This window comes from Oreochromis niloticus, linkage group LG6, assembly GCF_001858045.2.
Source record: "Oreochromis niloticus isolate F11D_XX linkage group LG6, O_niloticus_UMD_NMBU, whole genome shotgun sequence".
NCBI lineage: Eukaryota > Metazoa > Chordata > Actinopteri > Cichliformes > Cichlidae > Oreochromis > Oreochromis niloticus.
In genome coordinates this window covers 1457892-1479636 of record NC_031971.2, presented here as the reverse complement: position 1 = coordinate 1479636, position 21745 = coordinate 1457892, and the positions used below count along the sequence as shown (strand labels likewise).

General features: G+C 42.9%; 2 long non-coding RNA genes across 2 annotated transcripts; both read right to left on the bottom strand.

Moving 5' to 3' along the window:
• Positions 1–901: 901 nt before the first annotated feature.
• Positions 902–1614, bottom strand: LOC112847095 (uncharacterized). Its single transcript, XR_003220422.1, has 2 exons — positions 1149–1614; positions 902–1017 (listed from the first exon to the last, which is right to left on the bottom strand). It is a non-coding gene; the product is annotated as an uncharacterized LOC112847095 (long non-coding RNA).
• Positions 1615–4717: 3103 nt separating this feature from the next.
• LOC106097385 (uncharacterized) lies at positions 4718–19668 on the bottom strand. Its single transcript, XR_002062570.2, has 3 exons — positions 19631–19668; positions 5349–5522; positions 4718–4774 (listed from the first exon to the last, which is right to left on the bottom strand). It is a non-coding gene; the product is annotated as an uncharacterized LOC106097385 (long non-coding RNA).
• Positions 19669–21745: the final 2077 nt, after the last annotated feature.

The window sequence follows — 21745 nt, the reverse complement described above, 5'->3', positions numbered from 1 at the left end:
TGCAGGCGGCCTGATTTCCACTAGAGAGGGACCCATTAAAGGGACAGACCACTGGAGATTCACAAGTGTAGGGGGTCTCTCACCGGGTATGATTGGGTTCAGGGGTGAGGGAGGAGTGCTGATTGAGCTCTGCTCGCACTCTTATTCTCTCCTGCCGTTGATAAACTTTAGGCTCACTGATACTTTGGTGTGATTAACCTCAAGCATGAGTGTTCTCAAGTGGGAGCGGGCCTTTCATTATTAAGACCACCTAGATGACATGGGGTTGTCTGGTTCGCTAAGTCACAGGATGCCTAGAGAGGGTCAGTGATCCTAATGTCCATGACGTCAGGGGTGGACAGGGAGGCAGCTGAATGGGCCAAGGAGTGACCCAACATAATGTATGGCGACCTCTGGTGTGCCAGAGGTCGAGAGAGGGAGTGTCAAGAGGAGAAATATTTACTGCTATTACTTGCTATTTTTTATAATCATCATTACCATTTCATTATTAATAGTGATGTTGCATTCAGTTGCATTCAGATGTTCAAATATATTGGTATTATATAAGTCTTTATTACAAGTCCAGAAGAACCACTTTAAATTGTTGAGTTGAATCTATAATTTTAAAGGCTTTTGAATGTTTTTATATTCTTATACTGAAGTCTTCAGTGGGTGAAGCACTCAAAGAGCAGGGACAGGAAACACTTCTGCAAGGCATGCTCTTGCAGAAGTGAAACCGAAAGCAGAGCCTGCGTGTATGTACAGACATGCACCCTGTAAGGAAGAGGACTCCCTTACTATATTTATTTATATTATATTCTCTGTATAGTACTTTAGAGCACACTTTTCACTTTATTAAAAGCACCTTATCAAGCACTTTATTTAGCATTGCACTTTAGGCATGGATTTGCACAGTAAAACATTTGCACACAAGAAGTTTAAATATTTATTGATTATTTATTGGGAATTTTAAAATCAGTTGGTAGCCTTGTTTCAGATCCTGCACAGCTGCTCCTCATCAAGGAATGTGGTGGTTGTCTGTCAGGAGAGAAGAATGGTGATTGAGATTATGATTAAGGTTTACCAGTAAGGAAAACTAATGCAAGTGTGTGTGAAATCTAGGAAGAAAAGTGGCGCAAATAAGTGTTTGTAAGATAATGATTACTCACCTTTCTTGCCTGTGTCCTCTTCAGGGTGTTTGGGCAAATGTTTCCCCGGGGTCCAGACACCATTTAAAGGTTCCGGGAGAGACCATTGGTAAAGAGAGTGTGGTGAATCTTTTTGTGCTTGGGTTTCTGGGTTTTTATAATATTGGGTTTGGTGTAACATTAAAGTGTGAACTATTTATTAATATGAAAATGTGAAATGTATTTATGTATTTATTTATTCTAATTGATATATTGTATACTGTGGTGGAAGGTTGGGATTTAAGAATTTACCTAAGAGTGGAATAATGGTTTGGTCTGTGACAGCTGAACATATTTAAGGCTGCTGGTTGTCATTAGAGGAGGATATTTTGTGCTGTGAAGAAGCTCAAGGAGTTAATTGTTGTGAGGAGAGCTGTATAGCAAATAAATACTTTGTTCCACTGCACTTGCCTTCGTCCAACTCACTGTGTTTCCAGCCGCTAAGGGCTGCCCTACTACACACCCATACACACACATACAGACACATATAGTGAGAGAGGTTATGACACGTACGCAGTACACAGCATGCACGCGCCCCAGCACATGCACGCACACACATATTAGAGAGACTCAGTTAGGTAGGTAAGAGTTTAAGTATGTTTTGCTATGGCTGCAAAGTCGGGGCGTACGTGGTAGTCTGTTCCAGGAAGTACACCAGATGTCCCAGAGATAAGCGACAGCGAAGACGAGCTGGGGGAAGCACCTGGCTTCGACGCGAAGATGATGTTCGTTTTAAACTATGTTAAAAGTCATTGTGGTTTTGAGTTGACGTATGCTGTATTAAATCTGCCTAGCAACAGAAGAGGGGGCGGTACAATTCTCGCCTCTATAAAACCGTTGTCTGACTATTGTAAGACAGTTCAATACTGATTGGGCTGTTGAACTCACACATGTGTTCATTAAAATGTCGTCTAATTTGCACCCGGCTGGATCTGTGGTTATTTTTGGATTTCCCCTCAATATTTGAACCTTAACACTAGGCAGCGCCTGCACCACCTAAGACAACTGAGGAAGTTCAGGGTCTCTCCAAAGATCCTCAGGATTTTCTATACAGGCGCTGTGGGGAGCATTCTCACACAGAACATGACATCGTGGTTTGGGAACAGCTGTGTTAAGGACCAAAAAGCTCTCCAGAGAGTGATCCGTACAGCAGAACGCTGCTGCAGGATTGCTCTCCCCCCGCTTCAGGACACCTACACCAGGAGATGCCAGACTAGAGCAGCGCAGATAATGAAGGACCCGTCCCATCCTGGCAACAAACTGTTCCAACTTCTACAATCCGGTAGAAAGTTCCGCATCATCCGGGCAAGGACAGAGAGACTCAAGAGGAGCTTCTATCCCCAAGCCATCCGGGCCCTAACCCCCCCCACACACACACACCCGCCCTCTCACATCATCTATAATTGACTGAGACAGGACTCTCTTCCAGACACTCTAAACCCACTGGCACAATGTACATTTCAAATTCCTTTAATTTTAAATATGTTTATATTGTCTATTCTGTAAAATAGTCAGATTGTCTATTCTTATTTAATTCACTTAGTGTACAGAATTCACCTGCTTGCTGCTACTACTGCACATTCACTATATACTATATATATATAATGTTCTTCCTCTACACCCCCCCCCAATTTTGCACATGTCGAGGAGCGTGTCAGGCTACATTTCACTGTGTGTTATACTTGTATAACTATGCATGTGACAAATAAAGAACCTTGAACCTTGAACCTTGAGGAAGGATGAAATGAAGTAAAGTGCTATACTAATACAGACCATTTACCATTCCTCTTCTTCCTCCCTTTGTGTGTTTCTGTGCTACTTTTACTGTGTTGGTCGTGCTCAGTCATCTGTATTCCCTAAATGCAGTAAAAAGTCTTGTTCTGTACTCTAAGTACGTTAAAGCTGCTGTGCTGGGTGACTAATGTGAGGCGGACGGCAGAAGCTGGAGGTCTGGATCGGATCGACATGAGAGAAAAGCAGGAACAGATTCAGTCCAAGTCATTCCTTTGATTCCAATCAGCACATTTATTGATCATTAGTATCCACATTAAACATTAAGCACTGATTGATCCACTGAGGCTCAAAGTGCACACATACATGAAAACTAGGGGTGCAAAGATACACAAAATTCACGGTTCGGTTCGGTTCGATACTTTGGTGTCACGGTTTGATATTTTTTCAACACAAAAAAATGTCCATGTCTTTTTAATTTGTCATTTATTAAAATTATAAATATATATTTTAACTCAAAAGTACAGTTTTTAAAAGTAATGTTGCTGAAACAAAAAAACAATTAAAAAATGAAATAAATCTATTTGATCGAGAGATCACTCATCTTTGGAAAAGAGAGTTTATTACAGAGAAATGGCTCTTTCCAAAATAAAAGCTATACTATACACTTCTTCTGGGCTATATTCTCAGCAGCATATTAAACATATCAGGTCCCCATAAGGAGAATCATGTGCTAACGTCTGTCTAAATGACTCGGGTAAAGTTTGTAGCATGCGTGCTTGTTGTTTTTGTCTGCTTCCACTTGTCTTTGCACTAGGATGATGTCGGGATAAATGTGCAGTCATATTCATTGTGTTCCCACTAGTGCTGTCAGCGTTAATCTCGTTAAAATGACATTAACGCCATAACGCGGCAAATCTCCGTTAATGAGTTACCGCGGATCGCCCCGTGCGTGGGGCTGGACGGCGTCAACACGTTAACAAGCTAACTGCGCTAACGCGCTAGTTCCCACCAATTGAGCATTTCGTGGCACATCTGACATACTGTTTTACTTTTGTCCATGACGCGCTTACCATCAGGGTCATACTTCACATGAAAACCAAGATAGTTCCAAAGGCCAGATCTGAATGAGGGTGGGGGAGGTTCAGTTTCGGGTAGCATTGAGGCAGTTGCCATGTTGCAATGAGCTTAGCTTCTGTCTTGCTAGCTTGCGCTAAGCTCAGTGGATCTGCACTCGACAGTGCAGCGTAAGAGGAGTGGTCAAACGCAGATCCACTGAGCGCTCAACACAGACAGCATCGTCAGACAAAAAGTTGATAAAATAAATAAAAAAATTTGTATTGTTCGATACATATGCGTACCGAACCGAAAGCAGTGTATCGAACGGTTCACTATTGATACGAGTATTGTTGCACCCCTAATGAAAACATGATATTTATCTTATAAAAACATGATGTTTATTATTCAAAGGTGTTTGAAAGCCTTTCCAGGTGAGTTTGATCCAGGAGGGTCTGAAGCCAGTGTTAGACAGAGACTGTGCAGAGACTGTAGAAGGACAGAGCAGCAGCAGAGCAGTCCAGATACACTGATGATCCTCTGTCAGATCCAGAGGGACACACAGGGATGATGCTGGACTCTACATTGTGTCTGACAGTGGAGATGTTCTCAGAGCAGTTCACTCTGCAGCACTGACAGTCATCTGCACTTCATTCCTCTGTCAGTCACTGCTGGATGAAGCTCTCCTCTCCACCTCCCAGTAACATGGCCCAGTCAGAGCGTCTCTACACACAAGCTGCTGCTGCTTCAACCTCTCTGAATCATCAGGACACAGCTCCTCCTCTCTCAGCACACACCGTCCTGTTTACCACCATCTCCACCTGCAGAGAGAAGAAGGAAGAGCAGAGGAGATAAACGAGTGTTTCCAGAGACTCTTCATCAGCTGTCAGTCAGTGATGCAGCACATCCAGTATAAAGAGCAGCAGGGACTTCAGTGCTGGGACTGTACTAGGACTCATTGTTGGTTCACTTTTTCTAATCTTTGGATTTTTATTGAAGTTGATGAAAATGTTTTTCCCTCCTAGTTTGAGTTTGGACTTTCATTCATTAGAATAACATTGGTCTGTCCACTCTGAGCTCTGTAGGAACCCCAACAACGACCCCAACAATCCAGATGGTTCCAGCTGTTAACTGGAGGAATTCCATCCAAACATCTGCTCTCACTAAATTCTTCCTCACCTACAGACTGTGTTCTTCACTGCTTTAAACTTGGAAATGAATGCAGTCATTGGTCTGTGTGCTGCATTGTTCAGAGAGCTGATTGGCTGTTCTCCTCTCACAGCTTCACTGAGAAGCTGCAGCTTTACAGGAAACACTGGATCTTTGTTTCATACTGACTGTGTTTAGTACAATACTGCTGACAGCACCACCCACTCACTCCATCACTCTACTGACCTCAGAGTCTCCAGTCTGCAGTCTGGACTCTCCTTAAGATCAGACAGCTGCTTCACATCTGGATCCTGCAGGTTGTTTCCCCACAGGTACAGCTCTCTCAGATGGGAGGGGTTGGACTTCAGCGCTGCTGCCAGATAATCACAGCTGATCTTTGACAAATCACAGGTCTCCAATCTGTATAAATAATGAAAGATGGAAGTTTATTAGACAAAGTGTGAGCTTGAAATCATTCAGTGTTTCATAATCTGTTCAGAGCTGAAGAAGGTTCAGAAGTTTAGAAAATGGAAACTCCAAACAGCTGAAGCCAACATGAAGCAGCTTCAAACAGGAAACTGTGCAGAGTTTTCAGACTATATGCTCTGATGCAGCCAGTTGGATTTTGGAGATTTGAATCTCAATTCTGTCCTTGAATCATTTCTTCCAGTTTGTCCAACAAGACAGACTAAGTATTGGACATGTGTTGTGGCTCCATTAGGGAAGCTTGTAAATGTGATGTGATGGCCCCTCTGGGTCTGTCAGGTCACAGCACTGAAGAGAGCTCAAACTGGGCACACAGTTGTTCCAGTCTGGACCAAAGACTCTATACAGGAACTGGGGGACAGCTTTGACTGCACCCACTGAGCACCCACCCCTAGATTAGTAAATCACTCGAAGAGGCACGTGCAGAGGAGGGGAGGTGGGAGGGGCTTGAGCACCCGCCCCTTTCCTGATGGGTGCCCAAAGTGCCCTTTTGTTCAGGCTTGTTTTTTTTTTTTATTTTAATTTTATTTTATTTTTTTAAATGTGTATGTACTTGCAGAGTCCTGTCTTTGCCCCTCAAAAATAATATTTAACTATTAATCACAGTTTTGCTAAATAAAAGGATCTGGCTTGCATCAGTCACATGATCACCATTGATCAATGATCACCCTTGACGGCAGAACGCGCTGGTTATGTGCCGGGAATGAGTTCACAAAGAGCACGCGCATTTTTTGGAGCTGTCGGACAAGCACAATTAACTCCAAGACTAGCTTATTATGTACACTTTGGTAAGTTGTCTTGTGGCAAGTGACGAACGGAAACAAATGAGCGTGCTGTGTGTGTAACAGCGCGACAAACATTACCTGAGTTTTTATTGACTGCACAAGTGTGCTGGTCATTTCTGCTGGCTACCTGTGTGAGGCTATCATGGGTCTGTAGCTCTGTCCACCGTTTTAGGGAACATATTTAGTTTTAAAGTAAGTTACAGGGCTTTTCCTGCCTTTCTGGAGGGATTATATTTCACTAAAAACTATCTAATATGCATGTCCACATGGATTATTATAATTATAATATTTAAAAAATACATTTTGTATTTTAAAGATCATACATTAAGAAACAGATTATATATTTATAGTTTTAAAAAGACAAAATGCTGATTTTACAGCAGTAAAATTGTATCTCTGCAGTTTAAAAAAGTAATAAGCTTTCTCCCTGCACAGAGTGGATAGTGAAACAAATGAAATCATCATAAATTATTTTGATGATTATAATTGATTGAATGATTTCATATTTATTACTTTTTTCCTTCATTGCTTTATTATTGTAGCTTTAGTAATAAATAATAAGGGAAGGATTCTGGATCAGCACCATGATGCCCATAGTATATACAGTATTCTGAGAAAGGTCTAAAATGTCACTGTCTGTGTGCGTGCATGTGTGTGTTTTATGTATATGGATTTTTTAAATTATTACTCATAATATAACATTGTCCAGACATGGCTGGTAAGGACATCTCCACATCTCCTCAGACCTGACATGGTCTGCCCACATTCAGGTCCAGACCAAAAAGGCTAGACAGCGCCTGTACCACCTAAGACAACTGAGGAAGTTCAGGGTCTCTCCAAAGATCCTCAGGATTTTCTATACAGGCGCTGTGGAGAGCATTCTCACACAGAACATGACATCGTGGTTTGGGAACAGCTGTGTTAAGGACCAAAAAGCTCTCCAGAGAGTGATCCGTACAGCAGAACGCTGCTGCAGGATTGCTCTCCCCCCGCTTCAGGACACCTACACCAGGAGATGCCAGACTAGAGCAGCGCAGATAATGAAGGACCCGTCCCATCCTGGCAACAAACTGTTCCAACTTCTACAATCCGGTAGAAAGTTCCGCATCATCCGGGCAAGGACAGAGAGACTCAAGAGGAGCTTCTATCCCCAAGCCATCCGGGCCCTAACCCCCCCCCCCCCCCCACACACACACACACACACACACACCCGCCCTCTCACATCATCTATAATTGACTGAGACAGGACTCTCTTCCAGACACTCTAAACCCACCGGCACAATGTACATTTCAAGTTCCTTTAATTTTAAATGTGTTTACATTGTCTATTCTGTAAAATAGTCAGATTGTCTATTCTTATTTAATTCATTTAACGTACACAATTCACCTGCTTGCTGCTACTACTGCACATTCACCTAATGTATATACTATATATATATATATTGTTCTACCCCCCCCCATTTTTGCACATGTCGAGGAGCGTGTCAGGCTACATTTCACTGTGTGTTATACTTGTATAACTATGCATGTGACAAATAAAGAACCTTGAACCTTGAACCTTGACATAAGGAGGAAACAGTAGGAGCTGTGTGAGGCTGCTAAAGGCAGTGAATCTCTCAGCAGCTGGATTACAAAGAGCACAGGTAACATTAATGTTATCTCAATCTGTATAAAGAATGAAAGATGTAAGTTTATTAGACGAAGTGTGTGCTTGAAATCATTCAGTGTTTCATAATGTGTTCAGAGCTGAAGAAGGTTCAGAATGTAGAAGTTTAGAAAATGGAAACTCCGTACAGCTGTAGCCAACAGGAAGCAGCTTCAAACAAACACAACAAGAGAAAAAACTCTGAATGTTTCACATCAAGGTCGTACATTTCTAACAAGAGTATTTTAAAGACAGGGTCATCTTCTGCTCAGTAAAACTTTGAGTCTGCACGTGTGAATGTTAATGATGCTCATCACCAGTTTTGGGAAGATTACTTTTCAAATGTATTCCACTACAGATTACAGATTACATGCCCCAAAATGTATTTTGTAACATATTCCGTTACGTTACTCAATGAGCGCAACGTATTCTGAATACTTTGGATTACTTAATATATTATCATGCTTTTCACAAATACATGAATGTACTATTGCTGTGTGATTTATTACTATTACTGAAAGTTACTCGCCATACAAATACCGACTAGATTTTTAAATCTTAATATAAAATGAGTAACAGTAGGATGGACATTAGGTAAGGCTGCACTTTTTGCAGCGATCTCGTATAGAAAACTATTTCGCGAGTATACAAAACAGGTCGGCGGCTCCGAACCGTAGTAAAAGGACCTCTGGCTAATACGTCGGGTTCTGTGTCGGGCTCGTAGCTGAAAACTAGCTTTACTTTGCTGTCTGGGTCAACCTTGCTAGTGAGAGACAGAGAGAGGCGTTGAAAGGCTTCTCCAACGGAACTTATTTTTTCAGAGGAAAACACGAAAACAGCATACAGTCGAGTCTTAATAGCTTACTTACAGCTGGGCTCGTCAGGCACTCTTCTTGGCTGCTGTGGTTATTATTATATTTACATGCTTCCAGCTCCCGTTTCTGCTCGATGACAACTTGTACTTTTCCTTTTTCTCCCTCCCTCACTCACAGACACATAACTGGTATGGCAGTCCATTCTCCCTGCAGCACGGACTACACTGAATCAGGATGAAAGTCTCAGCCACCCTCTCCAGTGCTAAAGTCCCTCCGTCTAACCTCACATGACAAGAAAAGAAGGCCGTCGCTAGCCTGAGCAAAGACCACAACATAACTATATTACCAGCTGATAAGGGAAGGTGCACCGTGGTCCTAAACACAACAGATTACCACACAAAGATCACTACTCTCCTCAGTGACAACAACACCTACGAAGCTTTAAAGCGAGACCCCACAAGCAGCTACAAAAAGAAAATTATAGCTTGTCTTTAAGACCTTGAAAGGGACAAAATCATTGACCGCCTTACATATCACCGCCTTTACCCAGGGGATGGATACATCTTCTTGCTCTTGCTCTTGACGAAGGCGGTCGCACTTTTCTCCTCTCCTCTCCTCCCCTCCCTTAGCTTCCCTGCTTAGCCTCTTGTGTCCTTGTCTAGTCTCGTGTTTTTTGTATTACTTTTCCCTGGAACACTCTCTCACAGTCTGTTTTCTAAAACCTAAAAGAGAATTATGGATTTGATCAACTGGTCCCTGAATGCAATTGACACCCCTTTCTTAACAAGAAGTTTGGGCTTGGGTGAGCCTGAGTGCTGAAGATATCTACCTATTCGGAACCATGATAACAGGGTTCTTGCTGATCGGACCTGGCTTGGCCCTGGCTTATCGAAGAATTAAGGAAGTGGAACCGGCTGTTCATACCCCCACAAGGCTGCCCGCTGGGATTGAAACGATGGGACGAGGCGTGAGTTTCTCAAAATGGGCTCATTGAGTGCAGCATGGATAAGATCTTGGAGAAGCTTACGGCTGCCGTGAATACTCAGAATAAGACCTCTGAGTGCAAACTGAATTACATCTGGAGGGGCTCGCTCGGAATAACACCTCTGAGCGCAAATTGGATCACATCTTGGAGAAGCTCACTGTGGTCGTGAGTTCTCAGAATCGGCTCTTTGTGCACAAGAATGACGACATCACGGAGCGTAAGGTTGATAACATCATGGAGAAGCTCACGGCTCTCCAACAGGAGATTGAACCAGTGTCAAACTGTTAGAACAGCTTGAAATTCTCATGAGTTGTTCGCACTAAAGTAAAAATCCACCATCACTTATGCGGCTATCCCTTCGGCTCCAGCTGCGGTCTCAAGGCTGGAGCTGAACAACAACACCCTGATAACGACTGTGTTTAGACTGTTCTTCCCATTCTATGCAAGGCCACCTGGGTTGGCTGGAAGACTGTTTACTTAGCCTGGCAGGGCGAAGGACACTGTCTCAGCTGAACTCTGGACATACACACACACAGGCACACAGACATATATATACACACATGCAGATATACACTCATCCCCCCTCTCCCTCCAAACGCCTTCGACGCTTATTCCCCTCCGATGCTGACGGTGGATCAAGGAGACCAGCACATAGGCTGCAGGCCCGGATGTACTGTCTACATTGGCTGTCTCTCACCCTTTACCCACCCCTGTTACTTGTCATGTGTTTCTTTGGTGTAATAAGAGTTTTTTTCATGTGCTATGTGCAGAGGTGTTTTTTTTCTGTTCTCAAACTGATCTCCCTGTTGGAGCTCAGTCTGGGGGGAGTTATTTTTTTCTCCTTATCTTTCCTCATGTGGTGCATTTTCCATTGTTATACCTCCCTGACCTGTCTTCCCCATGTGATGTTTTTGTGTAATGTATGTATGGTCGGAGGGTAAGATGGCACCGCCATTGCGTGCAATAGGTCGGCAGCATTAACATGAAATTTACCCTTGTGGGACTAATAAAGGCATATCATTTACGGACTTCCTAAGATCCACAAAGAAGGTGTCCCACTCAGACCCATTGTCAGTAGAATAAACTCAGCCACTTACAACATTTCGAAACACCTTTCTACCATCCTAGCACCTCTTGTGGGGAACACCTCACATCACATCAAAAACTCCACCGACTTCACCGACAAGGTCCAGAAACTTACCCTGGATCCAGATGAAACCATGGTGTCCTTTGATGTAGTCTCTCTCTTCACTTGCATACCCACCACGGAAGCAGTGGAGACTGTCAGAAAACGACTACAAGAAGACAGCTCCTTGAAAGACAGGACCAACTTCACACCCGATCAGATTTGCACACTGTTAGACTTCTGCCTCACCACTACATATTTCAAATACAACGAGGGTTTCTACAGACAAAAACATGGCTGCGCCATGGGCTCCCCCGTGTCACCTATTATAGCCAACCTTTACATGGAGGAAGTGGAAAGAAAGGCTCTTGGCTCTTTTAAAGGAAGAGTACCCAGCCACTGGTACAGATATGTAGACGACACCTGGGTCAAAATCAAGACACAAGAAGTGGAATCCTTCACTGCGCACATTAACGCTGTGGATAAAAACATCAAGTTCACCAGGGAAGAGACAAAGCATAACTGTTTGCCTTTCCTGGACTGTGCTGTGCACATTGAAGAGAATGGCAACCTCAACACTGAGGTTTACCGGACGCCCACACACATGGACCAGTACCTCCTCTTTGACTCCCATCACCCTCTGGAACACAAACTTGGAGTAATTAGGACCCTACACCACCGGGCAGAACATGTTCCCTCTAAGCTTGAAGGGAAAAAGAAGGAACACACACATGTAAAGGAAGCACTCAAAATATGCGGTTATCCTCACTGGGCGTTTATAAAGTCAGCAAAGATGCACAGAAAAGAAGATCAGACACCAGCGAGGGAGGATAAGAAAGACAGACGCAACAACGTTGTCATCCCCTATGTAGCCGGTGTATCAGAGAAACTCAGGAGGGTTTTCTCCAAGCACGACAGTAGTAATACAATGGCACTAATTCAAAATGGCGGCCAACCAAGCCGGTTTGACAACCTGTTTGACCGGTTTCGTGCGTGTGCGCATGCGCGTTCAGGTGTGCTTGGGAGTATGCAAGTTCATGTGTGGAAACACACAGGGCGGCAGTGGGGTTATATGAGTTCATGTCTTCTTAACTGGTTTTTAATTTAATCAAACCATAGGGTTTCTTAATTAAACTATTTTTATCGCTTTGGCGTGTCTCAACATTCAGTTATGCAGACATATGTGTTCTTAAAAGCAATTCTTTATTTTAGCGTGGAGGGGTGGAAGCCGTTTTCGTTCACAGTGGTTCAAACCACTAGTTTTAATTTAACTAGTTTTTACGCATCTACTGGGGTTTCTTTCGCGGGTTGATGCGATCATTTTATTTAAAAATCGGGATTTCAGAATGTTGAACTAAGAGGGAGAGCCAGCTAGTTTTTTTTTAACACAGTAAATGGTCACAAATAACATTCAGCCCTTTAGAAAATAAAAGCTATTGGGCTACTTCTAAAACATGTTGCACACGATGTCACCTTTTCCCCCAAAGCAGCCAGTATCGCTCTTTCAAACTAATTGTGTTTTAATCACACTCATTTTGTGATTCTGATGTCACAGCATGCAGCGATGCAAGCATTTTATTTATTTAAAAACGGATCAAATGGCAATTTCTTCCGTAAGGGGTTTCATGGTTTCAGAGTAGTTTTTAACACAACAGATGGTCGCAAATAACATTCAGCCCTTTAGAAAATAAACGCTGCAGTGATAGTTCTAAAACCAGTCGCCCAGACCCGCTCCGTCATTTCAACAGCCGGTTAATTGTTCCGTATTGCAAAAGCCCACTGCGGGTATCATTTAATTGTTGTGACTCCTTAGGAAAAGGTAAAGGATAAGTGTATCACTTAGTTGTTGAGAGTACCGTGTGAACAAGGGCCCAACCTATTGTTTAAAGTGACCGGTATCGTTTCTTTTGAAATTCCTTAGGAAAAGGTAAAAGGGGCAGGTGTAGCAGTCGGGCGGGGACCCCGGCTATTGTCTGAAGTGTCGGCTCATTTGTAATTCCTTGAGAAGACAAAAGCCCCGAAAGGTCTCATTTAAATTGGTTGGAGACATACCTTCTTTTTGGAAACACCCATCCTATATAAAACACGCTCAGAGCCCCAAACCCTTAGCCATCTACGCATCAAGATCTGCTGCGGAGCACACCATTTCCTTTGCGATCATCAACACTAACATTGTTCTTTATAACATAGACATCGTAAACGGTAAGTAAAACAAAACCTATTATTATATTTTTAAAGGTGTTATGTTAACATATTATAGGATATTCAAACTATTTTTTTTCCTAAAACAAAAGCTTAATTTTTAGGAGTTCGGGAGAAGGGCCCAGGACCTGTTTCTTTAGAAACTGCCGCTTTTACAGCTGGAACGAGTTCTCTACCAGGCACAAGGTGTGTACAGAATTACGGGATTTTTAAACGTATGTATGTTTTAAACACACGATTGTTTTACATTATGTAATAACAGCGTTTTTCTTTGATTTGTTCCAGGCTTAACAAACTGAGCAGCTGAATTTAGACACCGCGACCACAGATCCCAACCTTACAACAGGTGTGTATACAACGGGTTTATAGTTGTTTATTTAAAAAACAAAAGGGTTTAAACAATTACAAATGTTCTAAAACCGACCGTTTACACATACACAGCCACGCTAGAGAACCGTGTGTGTGGAGAAGCAGGACCGTCCTGAATAACTACAAGGTAAGCATAGGCATATATAAGTTAGATATAAGTTAGATAAAAAGAGAGAGGGAGACACGCTTATTCTGTTTGATACGGGTAGAGACATGTATAAAATGTTTCAACACATGTCTGTCTTCACAGACTGCAGCACAGTACCCCTCCTCATAATGATCAGGACACCGAACGATCCCTGACGTTTTTGAAATGTTTAAGCAGTATCGACCTCCCACAACAACAAAAACCTGGAGCTTTGTGCAACAGTGGAGATTCAGAACCGATCTTCATCACCGGACCTGCAACACCCCCAAGTGAGTGGCTGCCTCGTGATTTCAGTGATGTTTTTGAGTACTGTATATCAGATTTCGATCTAGTTCATATACCCACCACGCCAGAATGTGTCACAAATAGCATTGATTCACACATAGATTTTGAAGAAGACGGCATAACAGACTCTCAAATATCAGCGGCGTATGATCCTTACATGAACGTTGCAGACGCTCAGCCTGCTGAACAGAGTCATACAGCTTCAATAGTTGATAAATTATGTTTGCTTGAAGCTAAACTCAATCAATACCACCAAGCCCCACAGGAACAAAGGTAAGAGTTTACCGAATTCATAAACAAAACATATAATACATTAGACATCAGCAGCACCAGAATTTTAAATCTTTGACTTTTAAAATCCAGACCATGGACCTTTGAAATAAATTATTTAAACATAATAACGGAACCTCCACTCCTGTTAGATGTTTTGACTTAGAGACTTTTAAGCGGTGGTCTGAACAAACAAAAGACAAATTAGACGTTATTATCGCTAGACTTAATAGTGTGCCTGCATCATCCTCATCTGATACACATCCTTGTCAGACTGTTCCTACGCCTGCTATTGCTGCTGGGGCTATTGTTGTTAATAATGCTGATTGTACACCCGCTGTTGCTCGGGCCGCTGTTGTTACTGATGCTAACTGTATTGCTGCTGCTGCTGGTGATTTTGCATCTGATGCACAACCTAGCTGCGTTACCTCTGCTGCTGCTGTTGCTATTGAGCCTGTTACCGCTTCTACTAATACTTCTGCCACACATGCGTGTCCGGGTGCCGCTGCTGATGCTGATGATGCTCCTCAATCATTGCAAATTTCTCACAAACAGATACTGCAGTAATCGAGCCCGTTGTGCAGTCAGGGTCTGGCAGTCGCGCTCAGCCAGCCATTAGAGAGATACCTAATTTTAATGCTCGCGAATTGCGTGAGCGCCTTGATTTTAGGGGTATATGTCTCGATCATCCAGAACAAGTGTCTGCATGAGTGCGCGAGTTCTTAGCCAATGTGATAGATAGAGCTGTGGTTGGATCTCAAGATGGCAGCGTTCTAAACGTGGTCCTGCGTGGCCCCTCGCTGGTTTCTGATGTTCAGGCTGTTTTAAACACTGATGATCGGTATGATCCGGATCTGTTTCTCGATCAAATTGCACAAGTTATGCAGAGTAATGATGAATCTATCGGTGATGATGAATTAGAGTTTATTGTCACGGTAGCTCAGAACAGTAGTGGCGGGGCTCGCTTGAGACTGGCACACATCCCTTATGATGACATTCTGTCAAAGAAAGGTAGACATTTATACACACCAAACAACACAGACAGCAATTTGTGCTTCTCCCTATGCATGGCACATTCATTAAACTCATCATCCTCTGAGCATGAAAAACTTGCTACAGCTAAACAGATGGATGCTAAAGTAGGTCTATGCGACACACAGCAAGTGTCATTCTCTGATGTCAGCAAATTTGAGAAGCACTTCAACATTAAGATTGTAATCTATTACCACACAGAAGGGCGTAAACGCCTGGAATGTTTTTTCACACATGAAGAGCCAAACACAAACACGTTGATGATGTAGCTCCATAATCAACATTACCACCTGATTTTAAATCTGACCGCTTTTCTCGGGGCATCCTATGTGTGTAATTTCTGTTACATTACATATAATACCCCATTACAGCACAGCTGTAAACATAGATGTAACACATGTTACACACTCTGTCAACACCACAGGGGTCCCACAGTGAAATGCAGCGACTGTAACCACATCTGCAAATCACAACACTGTTACCAGCAACACAGATTACCAGAATTAAAACACAACATGATCCCCTGTGATAATATGAACCATTGCATGCACTGCGGCACCACATATAGAGAATCCAAGAAATTGCCACACAAATGTGCGTAGCCTAGATGCGAGCACTGCCGCGAACCTAAATTAGCAGGAGACTCCAACCATCAGTGTTTCATACAGCCTAGCGATAAATACATTTTATATGATTTTGAGACGCGGTACCACACGAGGCTAATTTTGTGTGTGCGTCTGATCTGAAGGGCAATAAGTTCACATTTAATACATTAAAATGTGTGGAAGCGTTTGTGCAGCATTACAGACGCCCGAGGTTTCGTGGGTACACTTTCATGGCACATAATGCATCTGGGTTTGATAATTACATACTTCTGGAGTACTTTGTCAGACAGAGCATAACACCTAGTGTCATAATGAACGGCAGCCGTGTGATTTTGATGCATGACCGGGACTATGACCAGCGGTGGATTGATTTGTTCAGCTTTTTGCCCATGGGCCTTGCCAAAATAGCCTCTGCTTTAGGTTTTCAAGACCTGCAGAAGGGTCATTTCCCACACAGGTTTAATATGAGGGATAATAAGCATTATGTGGGCCCGTACCCAGACCCCTCCTTCTACGGCTATGAGCACATGTCTGAAAGCGATAAGGTGCGATTCATGGAATGGTACCAGTTTGCCTCACAGAATCTCTTTGATTTTCAGGCTGAACTCAGGCGCTACTGTGTCAGGGATCTGTCTGCTTCAAGGCTGCCCATTCACATTCCCACATCACTATTACGCTCAAACTGTGTTGTGATCTCAGTGCATCCACTTTGTCACAAAACATGCGATGCAGCAGTCCATAGGATGCTTTGCTGACAGGATTAACTTCACTCTTGGGGTAGTATTTAACACAGCCGTGGTGAAAACATCCTGCAAATTCATAAGCTGTATTACTTGTGGGGTCAAAACCGTCCACAAAATACGGCGCGACCCACTGTTCGCCACCTCTTAGAGCATGATTTACTACTGTGTTGGTGGTGTGGGACACGTATTGAAGCCATTCGATAGAGACGTTAGAAAATGTCTTATTCTGCTCAACGTATGCCCCGTCATACGTGAGAGCGAGCGTGTCTCTAGGCAGAAACAGCGTTTTATACACATCCATACTAAATACAGCCAAGGTGGTATACGTGAATGGATCAACTTGTGTACAACCCAGTAGAGTGTCACGATATATGCTGCATGCTTTACGCAGGACATCAACATCGTTAACACAGTAGCGCCTGAGTTCAGCCTGAAAATCAAAGGGATTCTGTGAGGCAACCTGGTACCATTCCATGAATCGCACCTTATCGCTTTCGGACATGTGCTCATAGCCATAGAAGGAGGGGTCTGGGTACGGGCCCACATAATGCTCATTATCCCTCATATTAAACCTGTGTGGGAAATGTCCCTTCTGCAGGTCTTGAAAACCTAAAGCAGAGGGTATTTTGGCAAGGCCCATGGGCAAAAAGCTGAACGAATCAATCCACCGCTGGTCATAGTCCCGGTCATGCATCAAGATCACACGGCTACCGCTCATTATGACACTAGGTGTTATGCTCTGTCTGACAAAGTACTCCAGAAGTATGTAATTATCAAACCCAGATGCATTATGTGCCATGAAAGTGTACCCACGAAACCTCGGGCGTCTGTAATGCTGCACAAACGCTTCCACACATTTTAATGTATTAAATGTGAACTTATTGCCCTTCAGATCAGACGCACACACAAAATTAGCCTTGTGTTTACCGTTGTGGTAAATAGAGAAAACATAGCCTAATTTATGAAAAAGGAAAAGACCACTGTATAATCCCTTTATTTCCACAAAGTAACTCTAAAGATGTTACATTGGATTCAACGTTCCAGCATTTCCTGTCTTGTTGGAGTTGTTCTACAGCAGCCTAGCAGCACATGTTTCATCCTCATCAGCCATTGGACATGTTTTTAACGTAGCATGTGATGAACCACAGCCCTGACAAAAAACAAGACAAACTGTCTCATTTATGTCTTTTGTCGGGGCGCTCTGCACTGTTGGTGGATTTGTATTCAGGGTGTTTTTGCTGATCTAGTTTATACTGAAATGTTTCTACAATCAAATCTCCAAAGAAGAGTTTATAGTGAGGGACAGTGGATTCAGCTCCACCTTTGAACTTTAGCATTTAGTTTTTATTCCCACTAATCCAGAACGTTCCTCTGTTCATTGCATCACATTTATTTTAGTGAGAGGGATTTTTAGCAGGTGCTGAGGTCAGAGGCTCCTAAACCAGCGATTATGGGACTTTTCTGCATTAAAGATCTTTGTGTTGGATCACAGTTTGTCCCCCAGATTAGTTTGGACCTCACTTTATTCAGTCATGATGAATTTTTGAGGAAGTGCAAAAAGCTGATAAGAATGTAATCTGGACACAGTGTGGCTTTGAACAGTCTTCACAGCAGCTTCATGATCAGGGTTTTTGTTCTCCCCCTTTTCCAGGCAACTTTTTTTCCTTCACGTTCATTCTTGGTCCAGTTTGACTGACAGCATCCTTTCCTGCTAAACCAGAGACCCAAAACGTTGATTTCAGCTGAACTCTTAAGCGTACCATGTTTTTAATTTTACTGTTGAATCCATTCAGCAGATCCAGATCACTGAAACTCCACCTCTCCCATGTTACTCAGGCTCCATCCAAGCCTCCATCTTCATTACCAACGTCTAGACTTCGGGGGTCCTGCCTAATCCCTCTCACTGCTGGGAATCCATTCAGCCGTCATTGGCCATCAGAGTCCAATCACCAAACAGCTTGACAGAATTCTGTTCATCAATGAATTCTGTTCAGTTCATCATACTGATCTCTCCTTATTTGTTAGGCTGGATATCTCTGGAATGGTTTGATGGCTCCTTTAAGCACAGGGACTTCGCTCAGAGAGTAGGCACAAAGAGTTAATTCCAGATCTACTTTAATGAGTCTTAATCCGGTGAACCAGAGGTAAGTATCATGGGAAATAACAAACCAGCTGAAGGTACTGTACAATGATCACACAATTACCCGGAGACATGCTGAACCAACTGCTGAAGTTTGATCTGCTGATGTAGAAGAAACTGGGATCCAATGACAATTTTATTTATTTCACAGAGCAGTGGTGGCTGCTGTCTCAACACACTGAGCAGGACAGAAGGAAAACCCACACATATTTGATTTCACATTATTTGACTCCTTTTCTCCCCTTTCTAATGATCAACACAAACTTTAGCAGAGACACGAACACTGACTGTGGCACAATGGCTATTACTGTGGCATCACAGCAGAGGGTCCTGGGTTTGAGTCCAGCTGACTGAATGAGTCATTTCCTCATTCATAACGTCAAAGCTCAGAGCAGAGACTTTATCTCCAGAAGTTTACGCTTATGCAAAAATTAAAATCAGTTTAACATTGGTGAGCATTACCCAGCATGCCGTGCAGCAGTGTCAGTTTGTAAATGTGCAATAGTTCCTTCTCCAAACTGTTTCACAGATTGCTCTGTGCCGTGACCTTTGACCTGCTAAAGAGAGTCAGCTGTGGATTATTCATTGTTGTGTCTGATACTTAGAACTGTGAGGAAGAACACTACACATTGAATCAGGGTCCCCTTTCTCTGAATTAGGAAAGGTTGGCAGGCCGCGTGTGGGCCGCGGGCCATACGTTGAGTATCACTGTTTGAAATGTGAACAGTGTTCTGCTACAGTCAATGGACTAAACCAGAGAAGAAGAAAACAGACTTCACCATGAAGATCCTCAGTGTGGATCAGTATAATATCAGCCTGATGTCTGCAGTTTAGTGTCAGCACAACTTTCACATCATATTCATCTCAGCACAACTAAAACATGCTGACTGACCTCAGAGTTTCAAGTTTACATCCTGGACTCTCCAGGAAACCACACAGATGCTTCACTCCTGGATCCTGCAGCTTGTTGTTGGAGCTCAGGTCCAGCTCTCTCAGATGGGAAGGGTTGGACTTCAGCGCTGCTGCCAGATAATCACAGCTGATCTTTGACAAACCACAGTCCTTCAATCTGTATAAAGAATGAAAGATTTAAGTTTATTAGACAAAGTGTGAGCTTGAAAACATTCAGTGTTTCATAATGTGTTCGGAGCTGAAGAAGGTTCAGAATGTAAAAGTTTAGAAAATGGAAACTCCAAACAGCTGAAGCCAACAGGAAGCAGCTTCAAACAAACACAACAAGAGAAAAAACTTCACATTAAAGTCATACATTTATCATAAAAACAGTAAAAAGTCTAGAACAAGTTGCGGTTTTCATCCAAGGAACCACATGGCTTCACTTTTAAAGGTGAAGTTCAATTCAATTCAATTCAATTTTATTTATATAGTGCCAAATCACAACAAAAGTCGCCTCAAGGCGAAGTGTGAAAGAAATGGACATATTTGAAGTCCAACACCTTTTTCCAGTCACATTATTAAAGCAGACAAACTACAAGCTCATTTTCACTCCAACAAGTCATCTTCTGACCTGGACTAACAACACTGGTCTCTATGTGCAGCTGGCTGTGAGACCAGTGCTCAGGGAGCGTCTACAAAGTGCAACACTGAAAGAGCATCACACACTAATTTGCGTTCAGCACTTTCACGCAAACATCTACTGTCATTATTGTCACCCAACTCTGTGGATCCTTTATTGGAAATTCAAATGGGATTCAAATGGTCAGACAGAAGAGGGTTATGAGGAAATATGATGAAATGTTGTGTATTAGCAGCAAGTTATTGAATCTGTCAAAGCTGTTAGGATGAGGATGAGCTGCTGGCTAATCTGGAGGCTGTAGCAGCAGCTCACAATCACAGTGGATTTCCACTCATTAAAAAGTTCTGGCTGCCTCATTTCTCATTTTATATCAGAGACTTTAAAGCTTCAGTGAAGCTGTACTGTGATGCTTCCTTTCCATATTCCAGTGAGGCCTCCATAATGATTCCAGCTGTTCTGTACACACACTGTGTGCCCTGTATGTCTAATTATTGAAGAAGGAAAAAAAGCTGAGCATCCAAATCCAGCTGGCGAGGGTCCATCACACATTTGTGCCCAGGGCTCTGTAAGCTGAACATTCAGCCGTGGCCACATGGAGTGTCCGAGGTCACAGCTTTTAAAGAAAATGTCAAAACTGATATTGTGACCCTGCAGTCCAGTGGTCATATTGAGGACCACACATTTGCATTGGTTCTTCTCAGGGATGCCACTCGCAGCTTTGCCTGTGTAAATCTGTAGATTCCAGGTATAGTTGGTTTTTGCATCACAGGCTTCCCAGATTTTTCTGCCATATTTCCCTGGCTTACTGGGTATGTATTGCCAGAAGGGGCATTTTCCTCGAAAAGTGGATAAGACGTTCATCCACTGTCACCTCTGGTCCTGGGATGAACATCAGCGGACGAAGCTGCACCCATCTCTCCCAGACATCCCTGATGGGAGCAAGGTTGTCAGATCTCACTCTGGTCTCTCTGTTGTCAAATCTGAGGACTCTTGATATCATTTGAAATGTCTGAAGTGACATTGTTGCCCGGAAAATATTTCTGCCTGTCGATGTGTCACATAGACTATCAGTGGGCTCATTGCAGCATCTGCACACTCCAGCAAGAAGAACACCAATGAAAGCATCCAGGTATTCCTCATCAGTGTCTTTCCACATGTCGCCATGGACTTTTTTCCTTCAAGCTTTATCATAGTAATGATAATTCTTTTTAGTGACAATGGCATAAATAGCTCAAAATCTCTCTTGATGTCACTGACTCTGGTCAGAGCAAATCTTGTGATTCCAGGGATCATTTTGATGACATTTGCAGTAGCTGCCCTGCTATGTACATCATGAGGTACTGAGCTCCAAAAGATATTACCATTTTTGGACTTGAATCTTTCAGCAGGAGCAGCTTCAGCACCAGCGACCTCCACCTCTGATCAGATGTGTCTGTGTCTTCTGGATGATACTACAGGGAGTGCAGAATTATT